Source organism: Peromyscus californicus, unplaced genomic scaffold (genome assembly GCF_007827085.1).
Source record: "Peromyscus californicus insignis strain IS unplaced genomic scaffold, ASM782708v3 Scaffold_16__1_contigs__length_79575227, whole genome shotgun sequence".
Lineage (NCBI taxonomy): Eukaryota > Metazoa > Chordata > Mammalia > Rodentia > Cricetidae > Peromyscus > Peromyscus californicus.
Window position 1 is genome coordinate 51295278 of NW_026294458.1, and position 16671 is coordinate 51311948.

The window sequence follows — 16671 nt, forward strand, 5'->3', positions numbered from 1 at the left end:
ATGCTGCGGGGCTGGACTTTCTATGGTCTGTTTTTATCAACATGAAGTCTATTTGTGCTTTTCTGTGATGGTCAACTTCTTTCTTAAAGTGTGGTAGCTACACTCATGTGTGCATGAAGATAGATGCTATGATATAATAAGTATTATGCTGCCATAGCAATGTGACAGGAGTAGATTCTTTCCTAAGGTCCATGACTTCATTAGCCCCATGTGGATGTCTAGTTTTCCAGTAACAAGCATGATTTTGCATCCTATTGATTTGGCTTTAGTCTAATAAGAAAAGGGGCCAACAATATTCTAAGAACAAAAATAAAGAGGAAGTCTGTGGTGAAACAGTATCTCCTCAGAAATGGCTTCATAAACAAGATTCAGACAATAGCAATACCAATGAATGTGATTACATTGAAGATAATTTTTTTTTGTAGAGTCCCTCTCTTGAACAAAGAACTACAAGCAACTATTGACTTCTGAGCGAAGAAAAATTAGCAATGTTTGTGGCACTATGGCAGCTAGAGAGTCTATTTGGCCCTGGAGCTAAGGATGGTCTGAGCCCACCTCAGAGATCCTGGATTAATTTAGCTGAAAAGTGATGGTAAACAGCTAGGGAAGTATTCAGTCCAGCTACTCCAGTGGTGATGGCAGCAGTTATACTCAGAACTGCTGAGGAAGGTATGACTTGAACTCCCCATTTGTCAAGCCATGCGAGTGTAAAATCTGTGGTGGGAATTGGCAAAGGTTCTTCACTGGATACCATGCCTAGTTATGCTAAAAGGAATACCAGAGCACAAGTTCTAGACCACCCGGCAGGGAGGCAGCAATAAACTTGAATGCCACGGAGAACTGAGGCATTGGGATTGTTGGGGCAAAGGTTTGAGGAATTACTGCGTTCTGTAGAAGCCAGTGTGCCCAGAAAGCATGTTTCTGAGGAGTTAAAGCAGTCTGTGATATCCAAGAAAGAGAAATGTGGGAGAGACAAGGTATGGTAATAATGCTTGGCTTAAATCAATTAATGAGAAGTGAGGTGGAAGAGTCTAATAAAATAATGGGTGAGACCAGAAATGATGGTCGTGAGTTTGACCCAGGAGGGATACACAAGCAGTATACTCCAAAGAGGTCAGGCAAAATGTTATTCAATAGCTGATACGTAGAGATTAAGGTCTGAAACAAGAGATGGTATGACAAGGAGGTGGGATCAATATTATCTAAAAGGGATGATATTAGGGATGTAAGGACCTTTGAGTAGCTTTAGGCCACTGGACCCATCCTAGGGGTTTGAGAGAGTGGGATGTGTACCATCTGTAATTTGATAGTTCCTGATGGGTGGCTATGATAAGTGCTATAATAAAGTTTACCAATGACTGCCATCTCCCATCTGGGGTGACATGGGTCATTGATTAAAATAAAAAGATTTGGTCACTTTGCATAAAAGGTAGAATGCCTTCATGAATATGCATCATGTCTCCTATAGGACCAATAAAGACAGCCTCCATAAGTCTCTGGCCAACATCTAGTTTGATCGTACAGCAAGTAAGCATAGGGAATGGTGTTTAAGAAGTTGACTTAGATATTACAGAGACAAGTATTTCCTTTTGGCAACCTTCTGTGAGCAGTCTCCAGACCCCACTAAACAAGTGGTCTGGTAGAACCATTAAGTATAGACTTCCTAAACCATTGAAATCTTAATATAACTGTAGCATAGAGGAGGAAAGAAATCTGACCCATTTTCATTACCTTAAATAATATTCTTATACTTTCAGAATTTAGGCTTTCACATCCTCAAACCTTTATACACTTGGACATTCAGAACTTACTGAAGCTCTCACAAATAGCCTCTCTTGAGCTTTATTTACAAATTTCAGTCCTGTCACAAAATGCCAAGTCTCAGTTTCTCTCCATGATCACTTCATGAATTTTTTAAGACTAATACCACCCAGGTGACTTTTACATTACAAAGTTTGGCTACCAGTATGAGGTACAATCCTGTATGAGTATTTGGAGGTGCAATTTTAACACCTTATTAAATAAGCATTGCTTTCTGTTTTTTTTTATCACATCATAAACCCTGTTTTTATGGTTTCGTTTGTTTGTTTGTTTGTTTTAGGACATGAGCTATCGTATAAAAATAGAGAAAACAGACATAGGGTATAAGCCCCAGTAAAGGAGAGATGGATGAAGGAGTTATAAGGAACTGAATTAGGCTTTAACAGCCTAATATAGAGCAATTTCCCGATCCTATTAGGATGGGCTGTTAGTTAAATGTGAGGGTCTCTTGGATGATTAACAACCATATATAAGGACTATCCCACACAGATGTAGTTAGGAGAGCAAGTTTGGCTGTAAAAGATTTTCAGATCATTTGTGCAGTGGAAGAAGTTGCCACCATTGAAAATTGAGCATGCCAATTTAAACCATCGAAATTTACTGAGTCCAAGCTCTTTGTAGTAACAGAGTGGTGGGCTTTAATGAAATCTGAATCTGAGAAGGAAGCAAGGAAGGGTGTCAAAAACAATTTCACTGGAGGTACTTTCCATAAGCTACAAGTGGGAGCTGGGAGGCAAGATAGAAGCCCACGAGGTCATAGAGAATCTGTGAGACTTCCAGGATGGAGCTGAGTGACAGGAGCGACAAGGTCATAGAAGCCCCAAAGGGCTTAAGGAAGTTTCCAGATTTAACAAGCAGCTCCTAGACAAAGGAGCCAAGAAAACAGGGAGGGTTCCAATAGAGAGAGAGGAGTAAATGTCTTAGTAACTAGGGAGTTGACAGCAGGATAGGGCGTTTCATGCTCCAGGAGCCAGATGGAGGATGGTTACCAAGTAAGGGAAGAAAGATGGGTAGATAAAGCAGATGAGGGGAAGAAGCAGCTGAAGACATGGACTCTAGAATTTAGAATCAAATATGTTGTGTGGCAGAAGCCGGCAGTAAAATTGATCCACACACACACACACCTTAAAAGAGTCAAATCGGCAACTTCATTCAGTTTGAAATGTTGAGACGTGGGTATGGCTGAACGATCAAGTGTAGGATCTTCTGCCAATGCTATCTGAAGAGAGAGAGAACTCTGGAAAGGAGTAGTGTTTAGAGACACTTGTGTGTTAAGAGACGGAATAGGTGGTGAAAAGATAAGACAGCAGTGGGTGACCTGAGGGTTAATCTCGTTTATTTGTGTACAACAAGTTCAGCTGCAGCCAGAGCATGCTAGCAAGGTGCCCATCCTTTGACAGTATGTTCTAATTTATGAAATAAGTATGTAATAGGCGCAAAAGAAAGTCCTTATTGGTGACCCAGGACCCCGAGGGCATATCCTTCCTTTTCTGCTACCCAGTGAGGGGGTATTGAGCCTGGGTGATGTATTTGGTGGGTTTTGGTGAAGCTGGAAAAGCTGTTACACTACTCTGACAAAGAAGAATGAGAAGAAAAGGTGGGTCCTTAAAACTCTGTCAGGACTAAGTAGGTGGCCCCAGTGTCCAGAAGGAGAAAGATAGATCACTCAGATATACTGAGACTACTAACCAGAGATGGTGTTTGGTCCAAAGGAGCCCAAGGCCCCTCAGTCATCATGTCCAGACCTAAGAGGTAGGCTGAAGGGAGATTTGAGCTTGATGTCCTTATACCTTAAGGGACATTAGGGCAGACAACACTCCATTGCACTTCTTGATTGCATCTTGGGAACAGCCTGGGTCGTTTACAAGTGACTGGGACCAGGGGCTCCCCTGATTGCATTTGAAGCAGGGATCTTGGGGTTCTCAGACTTTAGGAGGCCAGGGATCCTGTGAACTGCGATGGCCAGTCCAAAGGCTTTTGCTAGCATCAGGTATTTTTGGTTTTAAGGCTTTTTATCTTTCCCGCGATAAAAACCTAATAGGGCATAACCAAGACTTCTGCCTGTGGAGTGAGGGGTCTGTTCTCTAAATGTTTGTTTGGCCCTAATATCAGGGAAACTCTGGGAGAAAAAGCAGGTTATAAGGAGTTGTTTCCATCTGGGGTCTGAGGATCTTATTGACATATTGTAAAAAGGACCTTTGTGAGGTTATCTAGGAAATGAGATGGGTTTACTAAGAGTGCCTAATAAATACCACAACAGGCTCCTCAGTTTTCTGTCAGTATTTCAAGGCAATGATCAGATAAGGACAAATCCTGTAGCACCCCATCTTCCCCACCTTAGGACTCGCGCAGACATACCCAAAGACGAAAGTATTGTAGCCCCAACCAATCAGAAATGTATTAGTGTAACTGCTTCTTGCTAAACCAATAATATGTAGAATGACTTAACTCTTCCTGAAATTCCTGTAGCTGTGCTTAAAAGGAGTCTGCATGCTCTTTTGGGATTGCCTTCTCATCATATGGCTGACCCCTCTACATGTTGGAATTTTTACTCTTGAGAAATAAATGCTCTTGTTGATTGCATACGTGAATGGTGGTCTTTGTGGGACAACTAGTGGAGCCTAACAGTTACATGTTTGTCCTGGATGACCTCTTGGATTTTTCATAATTTGCTGCTTTAAGGGTGGCCTCATGAAGACAAACCAAGAGGCAAGTTACAAATACAAACCCCTGGGGTACTATAATTCCATTCAGGGTCCAAGTCAGGGAATGTCTCAGCACTGACTTGGGGGGGGGGGGTCAACCTGTCACTGAAGAGGGAGAAAGGGAAACCAGAGAGGTTGGAGAGGTACAGAAAGAACTGTGGGTTGAGGTTGATAATGGGGAGGCACATTAGTGTGATGATTGTAAATAGTGGAGGAATCATCTGGTTTGGACCTCACAGCTAGGAGGAGTTGTTTTTTCCTTTGTTGGCTTATATCATGCGGTCACTTTTAATCAAGATGTGAGTAAGGTCACATGGCAAAGTCCATCCTTTCCAACCCTAGCAACTATGGCTGTCAGACATCCTTGTGTCCTTATGGGGGACAAATACTAAGATGCAGCAAGCCATGTTTCCTTTATGATTATCTACATATATATAGATTTTTTGATTATCAGCCCTGGTATTACAGTTTTAAATTAACCTCTTTATTAAAGACTTTACAGGGTTTTAATCATACCCAATATGTTTACAAATCTTGTGATACAGAAAGTTTAAACAATAGTTTTACAAATCTTGAGATAAGATTTATACCTGAACGAAAGTTTTAGAGAGATAAACCAAAACCAAAAGAGTATGAGATGTGTAGCAGTAGTCCCCACTGGGAAGAGTCTATCCCTTTATTTTGCTTTGCTCTCCTTTCTCTGTTACACAATCATGTGGATCTCCTGATATGAGACAGAGACTTTGGAGGAAAGCTTTAAATAAGCATGTTTGGGTCTACAGGAGGGGGAGCCACACCCCAACTCCAGAGCCAAGTTTAAATTGAAGTAGTACAGCATAAAACAATAGTTTAATGCTACTCATACCTAAAAGACACCTGAATTCCTGTAAAACTGAATCGAGTAAGCTGAGAACAAAGAAGGTTTAGAGATTGGAAACTTTTGAGCTCTGGCTATAGACAGAGGGCACTGCAGGAGGCAGCTGAGATAAGAGTGTGTGGAAGATGTGCGCTGGTTGCAATTGGCCTACTCATTGGTTTCTCCTGCTCCTGGATCCAACTTTGCAACAAATTTACAGATTCGTCAATGGTGACTTAAAATACTGGACTGTTAAGCAGTTTTGCAAGGAAGGCTAGACAAACACAAACAAGGCTTGGAGTGGGAAAGGAGAAATAGGGAATGGGGAGTCTCCATTTCCCAGTTTGTTCTCATTATTGATAAAGGTCCAAATAATATTAGGATATAGGGTACCATTAGGTGCCCCTTAGCATTGATTATCTAAGCAGCATTGGAGCCAAATTTGATTCCCAAAGCAAACAAATTTAGGGTCTATCAGGTCAGGTGCCAGGTATAGAGGCTGGATGTTTTCTAAGAGGCATTCCAAGGGTGAATGAGAGGGTACAGCAGACACCATTTCTCTGGGTGTGAGAGAAGTAAAATGTCACTGCAGCCTGTAGTCATGGACATCCCCAGGACTCAGGGAGGACTGAAGGAGGACCAAGCCATTCAGTAGGCTGTCACCACACACAATGAGAGTCAAGGGCTTAGCCTTACTAACAGAGGAGAGACTCAGATTCTGTGCCTGGTAACAGGGCTTTCATAGAGGCTGGAAATGAGGACAAAAACCCGAGCTCTAAGAGAGGGGTCTCATCCACTGAAAAGGGTTGGAGAATGGAGTCAAAGAAGCCATGAGGGCTTAGAGGAGCTATGGTAGTAGTAGTAATAGTAGGGATTTATGAAGGGAAGACTGTAAAAAAGAGCAGAAAGGGGCATAATAGCCCAGTTGGACCTAAGGAAACTTCATGATTGCACTTCCAAGGACCGGGGGATGTGATCAGGTGAAGACAGCTCCCGTAGCTTTAAAGACCTTGGCTGAGGGTACCTCTGCCTCTAAGAGCATACCAGAGGGGTGCCCTATGCTCATTGGTCACTTCCTCAGACTCAGGAAAATGTTACACCAGCTGAAAGTAAACTTAAGCAATTGCTGAAGGTGAATCTATTGTGGCTGACTAGAGATGAGAGATTGAGTCCCAGTGTAGTTTAGTTCCTCAAGAGGAAACACAGGCAGTAAGTAGGAGAGCCTCTCTCAGATTCCTGTAATAAATGTAAACTTTACAGATCTATTGGAAAGGTATCCTGGCAGTTGGGATCCAAGGAATAACACAAAGTCTCACTGCCCAACAAGCCTCACACAAGAGGTTTATTGAGATGGGAAAAAAAAAACCAAAACAAATAAACAAACAAACAGAAAACAGGAGGATCACTGCCTCTCCTTGGTTGAGAGAAAGCAGGGAATGGAGCAGAAGGCAGGGTATATATAGATTTTCTTGAGGAGAGGGGTGAAACTTTTCAGGATGAAGTTTCCCAGAGTTAAGATGGGTGGGATTTCACTATAGAGCTATAGTAATAAAAACAGCTTGGTACTGGCATAAAAACCGACATGTGGACCAATGGAATTGAATTGAAGACCCTGACATTAATCCACACACCAATGAACATATGATTTTTGACAAAGAAGCCAAAACTGCACCATGGAAAAAAAGAAAGCATCTTCAATAAATGCTGCTGGCCTAATTGGATGTCAACATGCAGAAGATTGCAAATATACCTGTATCTGTTGCCATGCACAAAACTCAAGTCCAAGTGGGTCAAAGACCTCAACATAAATCCAGTTACACTGAACTTGATAGAGAGTCTGGAATGAATTGGCACAGGAGACCACTTCCTAAATATAACACCAATAGCACAGACACTGAGAGCGACAATTAATAAATGGGAACTCCTAAAACTGAGAAGCTTATGTAGAGCAAAGGACACGGTCAATAAGACCAAAAGACAGCCTACAGAATGGGAAAAGATCTTCACCAACCCCACATCTGACAGGGAGCTGATCTCCAAAATATATAAAGAACTCAAAAAGCTAGACATCAAAATATTGAACAATCCAATTAAAAAATGGGCTACAGAGCTTAACAGAGAATTCCCAATAGAAGAGTCTCAAACGGCTAGAAGGCATTTAAGGAATTGTTCAACATCCTTAGTCATCAGGGAAATGCAAATCAAAACAACTCTGAGATACCATCTTACATCTGTCAGAATGGCTAAGATAAAAAACACAGAAGACAGCTTATGTTGGAGAGGATGTGGAGAAAGGGGAACACTCCTCCACTGATGGTGGGAGTGCAAACTTGTACAGCCACTCTGGAAATCAGTATGGCGGTTTCTCAGAAAATTGAGAATAAGTCTTCCTCAAGACCCAGTTATACCACTCTTGGGCATATACCCAAGGAATGCTTAATCTTACCACAAGAACACATGCTCAACTATGTTCATATCAGCATTATTTGTAATAGCAAGAACCTGGAAACAACCTAGATGTCCCTCAACTGAAGAATGGATAAAGAAAATATGGCATATATGCACAATGGAGTACTACTCAGCAGTAAAAAACAATGCTACCATGAAATTTGGAGGCAAATGGATGGAACTAGAAAATATCATCTTGAGTGAAGTAACCCAGACTCAGAAGGACAAACATAGTATGTACTCACTCATAAGTGGATACTAAATGGGATGGAAGGGTTGGCCAGACTGCAACCCACAACTCCAGAGAGGCTAGCTAACAGGAAAAGACCCTAGGAGGGACACATGGATGATCCTGTGAAGGAGAAGTGGATGAGATCTACATGAGTGAACTGGGGGGTGGGGTGGCAGAGGGCGAGGAGTGGGGGATGAGAACATAGGGAAATGGGAGGGTCAAGCTGGAACAGGGAGGGAGTGGGAGGGCAGGGAGAAGATACCATGATAGGTGAGGACATCATGGAAATAGCAAGAGGCAGGGTGCTGGGGAGGCTCTCAGGAATCCACAAGGTTGACTCCACCTTGGTCTGATGGCAGTGGCCCAGAGGGTGCTTGGATCAGTCGACTCTGGTGACAAGCCTAGCAAATAACCCAACTGTCATCACAGAGCCTTTGTCCAGTGAGAGATGGAGGCAAATACAGAGATCCACGGCCAGGCACCAGGCTGAGCTCCGGGAATCCAATTGATGAGAGAGAGAAGAGATACTGCAGGCAAGGGACGTTGAGATCATGATGGGAGGACGTGCAGAGATGACAGGCCTCACTAGTGGAAGCCCATGAACAGTGGACTGGTGGCTGTGGAACCACCATGGGACTGGACTAGGTTCTCTAGATACAGAAGATGCTTGTTTGGCTCAAACTGTTTGGGGGGCACCCAGGCAGGGAGATCGGGATCTGTCCCTGGTCTATGGGCAGGCTTCTGGAATCTGGTGCCTGTGGTGTGACACCTCGCACAGCCTTGGTGCAGTAGGAAGGGGCTTGGACCTGCCTAGGCTCAGTGTGCTGGGCTTTGCTGACTCCCCATGGGAGACCTCGATTTGGGGCATGTGGGGATGTGGGGTGGCTTGGGAAAGAGGACTAGGGGGTGGAAGGAGGGAGGAAGGAGGAGGGTGTGTGTGTGAATAGCATGTGGTGTGAGTAGAAAGTTTTTAATAAAGAAAAGTGAAAAACAAAACAAAGATGGATGGGATTTCAAGTTCAGAGTTCTGACTTTTTACTTTGTAGGGCCGGGGCTGGGTCCAGCATTTGGGACAATTAGAGGATTCTGTGAGTGGAACGTGGCAGGTGTAGGTCCTCAAGGGAGAGACTTCCAGATGAAACCTATTGGTTGTGTAATGCAAAGTGGTCAGCTTTGAAACCAGATACACATAAGCAGCAAACACAGACTCAGGAGATTCTGTTTATGTATATTTCTGCATAGACACATACACATATATGCATAAAAGACTCTTTCAGCATAAGAGGGGTTTGAGTCAGTGTAACTAGGAAAAGTTAGAGGAAGGAAAGAGGAAATGGAGATGGGCAGGAAAATAATTTTATTTTAACTTTTACCTAGAAGACTTTGCACACATGCATGATAGGTTTTTATAATCGTTCCTTAATTTCTGCACTCACGATTTAGTCCTTTTCAAGTAGACATCATTCTAATCTGAGGTTTTCACTTTTTAATTCTTGTCTAAATTCCTTGGCTTACTGAAATAAAATGAATAAAAGAAAAGATGGAAAAAATTCTTCAGAGTTTCTGGCATAGTGGACTTGTGCTTTATTTAGTTTGAATTATCTTGAAAAAGTATTTTTTCCTACTTTGAAGTTAAAGGAACATTTTTGGAAACAATATTTTAGGTTGCTGGATACGTATTCTCAGAGCATTTCAGTTTCTACTAAGAGATGTGATGTTATTGAGACATTTCAGTTTTACAGTAAATTTGCTATTCTGTCTAATTTACCAAATACTTACTGTGTTTTCCTCCTCACTACCCTTTTGTCCTTATAATATCACCCTGTTTTCCTACTGATCCACAAACTACCAGTTTCCTAAATGAGTATTGTTATCAGCTAGGATGCTTCTGCCAGATGCTCAAATTATTATTTGTAATCTAAATCAAAATTATCACCACTTTGTTGATATATAATGAATTAGATATATGTTTTGTATATAATGAATTATTATTAGAGATGTAAAATATTCTATAAAATGCTTAGCTTTCAATAACTAGTCAGTTCACTTTTATTAAATTTATGAGTGACATAATTTGAAATTCCCAACCTCATGGACCTTTATCTAATGACCTCCCTATAATAAATGACACACTCATAGATTTAATATATTTTCCCAAAAGCTAATAATTTGTTATATTAAAACATAAACATTAATTTCAAATAATTCACAGATTTATCTATCATCAAATCAGTTAAGTTTGCCTTTGTGGTAAAAAATGCATTTCATAATATATATTTTGCCCATCAAGGAAAACATCTCTGAAATTTTACTATAAGAATTATCTGAATAAATGTATGAATAGGAAGAATATGAAGATTTTATTTTCTAAAACAGAAGTGTACATTTTCTAACACTATAGGAAATAGTCAGGAAGAAGCAGATTTAATACTGTGTGTCCATGATTTACTGCTCACATACATTAAAGTTACCTCATTAATAATTATGTGCAACTGCTTCTAAGGACACACACATTGTTGGATAGAAATTTGTTTAAAAGAGTCCTTTTGTGCCTATTTTAACACTTTACCATGCTGTGAATTATTTATATATTCCATTTGCTATATTCATTGTTAAACTGTCACATTTGTAGAAACCTTGAATGATCATTATGTCAATGGGATGGTAACACGTTCCTGAGTATATCTATATTCCAAATTAATAAGAGATATTTAATACTGTTGGATAAAAATGAGCAGAGAGAATGGTCATGAAGAAGAAATGCTGTTGAATGTAACATTTTGGAATTGCATTGGAGCAACCCCCATGCAGCTCACTGTAAGTACTCACTGAAGCAGAGCACCTGACAATATGGGATAGTCACCCACTGCTGAGAATCTACACAGGCAGCAAAGTCAGAGCTCACCAGTGCAGCTGGCAAATCTCAAAGACTGTCATATCCTTTTCCCTCTGGGGACAGCCTGCTGAGATGGTACTAGTTGTCAATTGTTAAATTAAAGTATTTAGGGGAGTGTTATCCTGATGGGATGCATTTAAGACAATGAAGCATAAAAAATAAAAAAAGAGTTGTGTGAGAGTAAACTATTTTTAGGAGAATAGATGTACATAACTGTATTGTTCTGTTGAATGTGTTCATTGGAACTAACCCCTAGTTTCAAGATACAATAAGAAATGAGACATTAATGGGATGTGATCCTTCAAGTACTAAGTATAAGGTATACAAACATCTAGGCTTAAAGTAATTGATGCCAAAACTTCAAAAGATATATAATGGCATGACACATCCTTCTATAAAATTAAGGTTGGAAATAAAGTGGAAAATATATTCTTCTTTTTGATATTAAAAAAATCATACACCTAGAAATGACAACACTAACCTGTCAGAAAGAAAAATATCCATTTATGTAGGTTTTCAGATGACACACAGGAGCAGATCACAGACAAATATTTGCGTAGTAAAGCAGCAGACGACTTAGAAAAAAGAATTTGGAAGTGAATAGGATAATGAATAAAAGATGGTGAATGAAACGATCTTTCTGCACATTTCTGCCTTAAGCTGTAGGAGATATAAATTGATAAATATGAAAACATGCAGACACATACAAATACATGGCTATACAAAGATGAAATCACATTTACCACACATCAAATAAAAAGGAAAAACTTTGAAGTTGAAAAGGAAAGGGTTGGCATATCGCTGAAGATGCTATAGAGATGAAGGAGGAAAGTCCACTTGGTAAAGTCAATGATGCTGAATTATCCTGTATGGAACCCTGTAGCATTTGCTTAGCCAAGCAAGACAAACCCTCTGAGAGCCCCTAAAATTCCAAGACTTCATATTTATTGACGGATTTAGTGATAAAAGGGACATGACTTACCAGGATAAATTTCTCTAGGCTAAATCACTTATTAAAAAAAAACAACCATCAAAAGCTATGGGTGCAGATTTAACAAATACTAAACTAGCTTGGAGTCACATATAGATATAGAGGTTATGTGTGTGTGTAAATGAGTATATCTCTGTGTGTGAGAGAGACAGTTTGGAGTGTGTCTGAGAGAGAGTTTTTGGTGTGTGTGTGTGTGTGTGTGTGTGTGTGTGTGTGTGTGTGTGTGTGAGAGAGAGAGAGAGAGAGAGAGAGAGAGAGAGAGAGAGAGAGAGAGAGAGAGAGAGGAAGTGCATGCGTATCCATGACATTAATCATTTTGAAAGAAAAGAACATAAATTTGTAATGGAGTGAGAAGACGTGAAAGTTTAAACAGAGAGAAGTGGAAATGACGTAAATATACTGTTTATATATGAAAATATACTGTTTATATATGAAATGCTCAAATAAATTTAAAATTAAAATATTTAATTTTATCATTGAAGATTTTTCTACCCCTAGTATCCTTAATAGAATTTAGCTTTCAAATCCATAATCTACAATAATCCTTTCCCTGGCAAAATATGCCTACTGGTATAATAGTGGTGGGACAAGTATGGCAATAACTCACTATAGTCTGATTATATTTATGTTCCAGTCCTCTGGAGGGAAGACAAGCCAATTACTACAAACCTGCTCCAGAGACCATGACTAACATGGTCTGAAGTCTTGAGGGAGGAACCCATTCTGTAGTTATGCTTAAAGGACATAGTTTCGAACTTCCGATTAAATACCTATCGCTATAGCCATGGATTCGTGCTGCTCTTCCTCTTGATCAGAGGAGCTTCATTTTGCAATGGGCAGTGGCTAATGAAGAAACTCTCAACCAGTCAATCTGCTAAGACTATATGACTGAAGAGTTCTTGACTCTAAGCACTACTGTATCACCCTTCTGAGGATTAGGTGACGTTACAGAAAGAAGGCAAAGAATGTAAGAGCTAGGGGTAGGAAGAAATCACTGTGAAATAGCAATTTCTGAACCTAACATGGACATGACCCCCAAGAATTCACTGCATCAGTTCCTCAGATTACTGTTATTTTAAGGTGAAGTCAATAGGGTTTCTCAAGTGAAAAGAAGAGATGTCAGTCAATTTAGACATAAACCATTCTAAATAGGCTTAAAGATAAAGTTGTTACTAGGTAACAAAATTATAAATGTTTTTTTTGTACAAATATATTATTACCCAAATTCCTGTTGGAAAATATTTTGATGGCCTAACACCCTTAAATGTTTAAGAAATATATTCTCTTCTACTTAATTATAATAATTTCTAAGGCACCCAGCTAAACCACTATCCTGGATAAATAAATTATAATAAACAAGCATTAATCCAGGCTGGGCATAATGCCCAGAGCCATAAAAATGAAAATGGGCAATGATTTCCAAAAAAGAAAGAGAGAAAGAAAGAAAGTGGAATAAAGCAAGGTAATCTAATATGAAATAGCTACTGGTACACAAACAAAATCTTCCCATTTCAGGAATAATTGTGAAACATTTCTAAGCACCAAGACGCTCAGCAGGTACTTGCTTAAAACTGAGTTTTCTCTTTTTCTCAAGTTAAAAACAGTTTTTAAAATTGAAAGCTAAAGTTCTAAAATAATACACATCTGTGAAATCAAAGTGTAATTTATAAGTACGCGTTCTACTGATGTTTTAAAATAGGGAAACAAGCCTTTTCAGCAAGCTACAGCTCCATTGTTAGCAATCAGTAACAAAGAATATAAGGGAGAAATTTAATTTCCCTCCAGAATCTTAAGGTATCAAGACAATCTGTGGCTTGCTTTTATTTCCTCACACAGTTTGCGTGATAGTAGCCTTAGTATCAGTGAAAGATCTTCTAGAAACCACTTGAGAACAAAGGTTAATCTGAAATGTAATATAAAGGGGGAAATTACAAGGAAGAAATATGGAGCTACTATTATTCATTCTACACAGAGTGCAATAGGTTCATATATATATATAAAAAAAAAACAATGATTTTTAACCTTAGTTTCATTGTTAAAACAGTGACAAATCCGAAGTAACCTACAAACGACAGGTTTCATGAAATAATCTGATTCAACATGCCCTTTGTTTCACAGAACACAAAGGAGACAGAAAAAAAACATGAGTGAGGGAGGGGTGCAAGGAATGAGAATTGTTGAGTCCAAAGCCAAAGCAGACCAAAAATTAAGAAGGCGGGGGTGGGGGGATGGTCCTTAAAGGGGAAGAGGAGAAGCGAAGCAATGTAAAAGTATCACAGGGTAGAAGAGGTAAGCCCAGAAGGAAAGTGTGAGGAAAGAAAAGGAAAAAAAAACAGAATGAGTTCAGTTGCCCCTGATGCCACCACTGGCAGCAAGTGAAAAAAAAAAATGTGATTTCTGATGCTACCATTTTTACAGAAAGAAAAAAAAAATGTTCAACCAGGTGTAGTACAAAAATTTATCCAAAGAGATTAGAAGAAGTGTCAAGATTTTCCCAAATGAGGGACATTAGCACATGTCCTTGCCATGCCCTGTAGCACTAGGTCTGTGAAGAATGAAAAGGAGAAATGAGAGAAGGTTTGCAGCCTATGCCGTGAGTGACTTTTTAATTATAGTATTGCTATTAGTCTCATTAATATGCAGTATCTCATATTTGATCACCTTCACTTTTATTATGTTCCCTCTAATACAAATCAGACAACATAATTCCCTAAGCCTCGGCAATAAACAAATATAAAATCCTAAGCTCAAGAGTATAAGCGAGTAAATCAAATTTGTGAATCACTCATACATAACGCAGCTTTAGCACAAAATCAACATCTCTTATTGGTGGAAGTAAAATATACCAGATTTCAATGAATTTTTCAGGCTTCATTACCTTCACAACTGTGTGGGTTTCTTTCCTCTTTTTGCCCATAACAACAATTCTATAGCATGCAGAATTGAAAATAATCTTTCCAAAATGCCTACAATCATTAGGAAAATGGATACGATCATCATAAACGCAGATGAAATGGGTATTATATGAGATGGTGAGTGAGAGAAACACACTGATGGGATCATTCATATGATAAAGACATTAAGCAAAGTCTAATTTTCTATAATTTTAATAAAACTAAAGATAGTTCATGTATCAAATGTGTAAGTTATTTAAATATTTTGGCTATTCTTTAAATTTATTTATTTTTTTAAATATACCAGATGAAACATGTGGTAGTTGGAATGAAAAATGCCCTGCACAGGCTCTCTTACTTGAACACTAATTCTCCCATGATGGCACTGTTTGGGAAGGCTAGCACCTGCAGACATCTACAGAGAGTTTATCCTTTTGAGCGGGATTTAAGATGAAAAGATTTATGCTAACCTGGTGGTGGTGGCACACACCTTTAATCCCAGCACTCGGGAGGCATAGCCAGGCAGATCTCTGTGAGTTTGAGGCCAGCCTGGTCTACAGAGTGAGTTCCAGGAAAGGCACCGAAGCTACATAGAGAAACCCCCTCTCTCTCTTTCTCTCTCTCTCTCTCTCTCTCTCTCTCTCTCTCTCTCTCTCTCTCTCTCTCTCTCTCTTCTACTCATCTATCTATCTATAGATATAGATATAGATATAGATATATATTCATGTTATTTCCAGTGATATCTGTCCTCTCCATGTTTGTGGCTTGAAGGTTTGAGCTGTACTTTTCCTTTCCTGCCATTATGTCTTCAGCTTGCTATGATGCCTAATGGACTAACACCCCTGAAGTCCACAAAAAAAAAAAAAAATACATAAAATAAAATAAAACTTTCTTGTGTAAGTGTCCTTGGCCATGGTGTTTTTTCACAGCAAGAGAAAAGAAAGCACATAAATACCTTTTATATTTACAATATTGTATCAATAATGAATACATATTTAATGAAGTAGTGTCTAATTCTCCACAAATATAGTTTTGGTATTGTGATTTTGTTGGAATAGAAAAAATATCATCTAATTCTAAAACACTTTTCTTATAGTATTTTTTTATGCTTTGTCTTTTTCCTTTGCTGCTCTTAATATTCTTTCTTTATTCTGTACGTTTAGTTGTTTAACTATTATGTGACGAGGGGACTTTTTTTGGGGGTCTAATCTGTTTGGAGTTCTATAAGCTTCTTGTATCTTCATAGGCATTTCCTTCTTTAAGTTGGGAAAGTTTTCTTCTATGATCTTGTTGAATATATTTTCTGTGCCCTTGAGTCGACCCCTATTATTCTTAGGTTTGGTCTTTTCATGGTGTCCCAAATTTCTTGGACATTTTGGTTCATGACTTTGTTGGCTTTAGTGTTTTCTTTGACTGATGAATGTATTTCTTCTACTGTATCTTCAACGCTAGAGATCCTCTCTTCCATCTCTTGCATTCTGTTGATTATACTTGCATCTGAAGTTCCCAATCGTTTTCTCAGATTTTCTATTTCCAGCATTCCCTCTGTTTGTGTCTTCTTCATTTTTTCTATTTCCCTTTTCAGGTCTTGGACTGTTTCCTTCATTTGTTTCATTGATTTTTCTTGATTTTCTCTCAGTATTTTATTGTTTTCTTCCAGGACTTTATTGATTTCTTCTAATTTGTTTGCCCTTTCCTCTAGTTGTTTACAGCGTTCTTCACATTTTTTTGTCTTTTCCTCTACACAAGCCTCTATCTTCTTCATGATGTCATTCATAAGGCTGTTTTCTTCTGCTTCTTCCAATTTCTGATGTTCAGGTCTAGGTGT